Here is a 3,310-nt window from a genome sequence, read left to right as displayed (position 1 = left end):
CAAGGGCTCCCCCAAGCCCATGTGGCCCCTGAGGACCAAACCCTCATACGACCTTAAGAGTAAAAATAAATTGGTTTATTTGGGCCAACAGTATGGTCTTAAACACCCAAAAGGAAAGTATAACCAAAATTAAAGTCATCAGTATATTTTAAGGGTTCAAGGGATTACACAGCCCAGACATGTTCTTATGTTATTTAGACAATTATGTCTCATTGATGATTTTGTTCCTAATAAGATGTTACTCAGATGTAAGACTTCAAATCTTGGTCTACAATACTGTAGTGCCCACTTACAGCTAAGGGAGGTAACCCACTATTGTTCTAGCCAAAAAAATAAAATGATGGCCAAATTTGTTTTCTCTCCCTATCTAGAAGCCTTTGAGAGGTAACTGACACTGATTCTAGCCCCTCCAACAGCTATCAAAATGCCTGAAAACAAATCCTGAGTCCATCGCTCTTGAGTTCAGCCCTGGCAGAAGAGAAAAAAAAAAATGAAAAATGAGCTGTTACCTTGGTGCTAACCATTGCTCCTTACCTCTTCAGATATTTTCAGGACCAAATCCAAAAACTAACTCTTACTAATTTTAATCAGCTGTTACTTTCCTTCCCTTCACATGTATATGAGCACCTGTCAACCATTTAGGACCCTCTTCAGATGCACTGAGAGACAACTCCTGCTGCCTAGTGGACCCCTAATCCAGCCTACCTGCCCCCCATGTCGACCCTGTCCAGCAGGAAGTAGCAAGATGACAACAGCACCCCCATCCTATAACACAAAAGGCTGGAATGTTAAGGTTCAGATAGCCCTGCCCCCTCACCATCAGGATCCCAAGGACTTCTCATGCTCCTGAGAAAAGGGAACCTAGCTGATAAGCACCTTGGTCTTTGAAGTCAAGAGAAGTAGACTTTTCTCCACTGTTTGGCCAACATAGCAGGCTTCCCCTTTGATCTCTAAAGAGGACAGGTCTTAACAGTCTCCGTACCCCCCCCCCAAACTTTTTAAAAAAAATACATCTTCCTGCCTTCTGCAGGAGTCAAAAGCCTCCCTTTTAAAAAGACCCCAACTCAAGAACCGGCAGATATTTTCCCGGCCTGGAAAGGAATCTGTCCCACGTGTTCCTTTGCTAATAAACCCTATCTTGATGGAGTTTTAGTTGTGCCTCGGTGCCTCATCATCCATTCGCTCATTCTCCGCCAACTTTTTACCTATCACTTTCATGTGTTGTTTGTGTCGAGACAATGTTTTAACTGATCACTTCAGATTTTTATTTTATTTTATTTTTTCCTCCTCTTTATTTTTATTGTGCACAAGAATTATTATTTTTATTATTATTTTTTGCATGCAAGATTAAAATATACAAGTGCAGGTTTATAAATGTATTTTGCTAATGTATTAAGGCCTGATAAATACATACTAAACTTGAGTACTCTAAACATCTACAAAAAAACCTATTAATATCTTTGGGTCTATTAAGTGTTCTACAAAACCTTTAAATGCCAATTGTTTATAGGAAATGGCTTCATTAAAATCTAACATTATGTACATAGATTTTGATTAGGATTTCCTTCCCAAACAGGTTCTAAATATATAGATATAAATAATTTCAATTGTGTAATAGTCAGAGGTAGCAATCATTTCTCTTTCAAAAATATTTCTTACTATGAAACTACAAAATGCAAGATTTTATTAAAGCTAGATTTATTAAAGCTACATGTAAAACAAATGGATATATATATATATTTTAAAGATCTTTTGTTAAGTTTTCTTTTTATAACAGAAATTACAGGAGATATATTCTCAGCAAAAATTAATTACAAGATCTTGGTAGCTAAAAATCTTTTATATATAACTACATGTGAACGCACTGTCCACATGAACTTATGTTTAAATATATTTTTTACTTGGTACCAAATTGGCTTATAAGTAAGTAAGTGCTCATGTAAACTGATGTTGTTAAATTAGCCCAACTTTTTTTGACTCACAGTAAAGCTAAAGGTTTAAGGGAAGAGGTTCCAAGTCCAACAGACTTAAGTTAGCATGGCCACATGTCCAGTGTGCCAATTGAAGATATTAAATCAATGTGACCACTTTGGCAAAGCAAGTAGAAGTGATTACTGGTCTTAGACATTTTAAATCTAGATTTTAACATGAGGTTTTAAGTTTAAATGTTTAAGACAAGGTATACTAAAGTCTGGTCAAGGTCTTACCTCCTTGATCCTTGTCTCAATTCTGTTCTATAGCATGCTCTCCTAATATGTTAAACTTTTATTCCAAGGATTATGAAAGATCACCCATCTCTGCTTTAGATGTATTTTGTATGTATGTTATATATTTATGAATATAAGCATTTTAAGACTTTTGGATAACTGCCTCTTTAAAGTCAACCAAAAAGTTTGACAAGGTACATATCTTTGCCAAGTGTATGTAAAAACAGTTCTAAACATTTAAAAAGAAAATTGGTCATTTAAAAATACCTGCTTCAAGATTTATATCTTAAAGTTTAAGACTTCTTAAAGTTTATAACTAATCTTAATGTGATACATTATAATAATAATAAAGTTGAGATAATTGTTCGCCTCTGCTTTAAATTTAAAAATATAGTATAGCTAAATACTTGTTAAATGAGTAATATAATTACTATAAATGTAAACAGATGGCAATAAATAAATAAGTAAAGTCAAAAGCCAAAATTTTATCATCTGGATGCCTCAAACCTTAATGAGAAGTGAATTTTTTTTCTTTAACAAAAATAATTACAAAGTGTCTGTTACCATGACTTCTTGTCATTAACAAATAATTAGTTTAAACTGGTGAAGAAAAAAAAAGACTTAATATTTTTTACCTGTCTTTATTACTGTTAGATATTTAAGAAGTCATATATATATGTTTTCTATGTTTTGTATATAGCCTTCTGGATTTTCATTTAAAATTATTTTATTTAAATGTTTTCTGAAATTATATATATATAAACAATCAAGGTAAAGAAAATTAAGATCAAAAGGTTATAAATATGAGATCATTGTTGTTTGTTTGACAATGGAAAGTTAAAAATATATTTTTGGATTTGTATGGCAAAATATTATTCTAAATGGAAATGGATAAAAATGTTAAAAAATTAATTAGCATATTGTAGAAAAATATTAAGAAAACTGAACTTAAAGAAAGTAGAATTATAATTAAGTTGGTTATAATATAAAGATTATTAAAATTTTAAGGTCAAAATTCAATACCCTGAGATAAAATTAATCCTTTATTCTCAGTTTATCTTGTTTTGTTTTTGTTTTTTGTTTTGTTTTATTTTGCTTTTATT

General features: G+C 32.0%; 1 protein-coding gene across 1 annotated transcript in view; it reads right to left on the bottom strand.

Moving 5' to 3' along the window:
* Stmnd1 (stathmin domain containing 1) overlaps positions 1–3,310 on the bottom strand; it is a 49,172-nt gene that overhangs the window by 13,058 nt on the left and 32,804 nt on the right. The window lies entirely within an intron of this gene.

Source organism: Nannospalax galili, unplaced genomic scaffold, assembly GCF_000622305.1.
Source record: "Nannospalax galili isolate Female #2095 unplaced genomic scaffold, S.galili_v1.0 scaffold923, whole genome shotgun sequence".
NCBI classification, from domain to species: domain Eukaryota; kingdom Metazoa; phylum Chordata; class Mammalia; order Rodentia; family Spalacidae; genus Nannospalax; species Nannospalax galili.
This window is presented reverse-complemented; position numbering and strand designations above follow the sequence as displayed.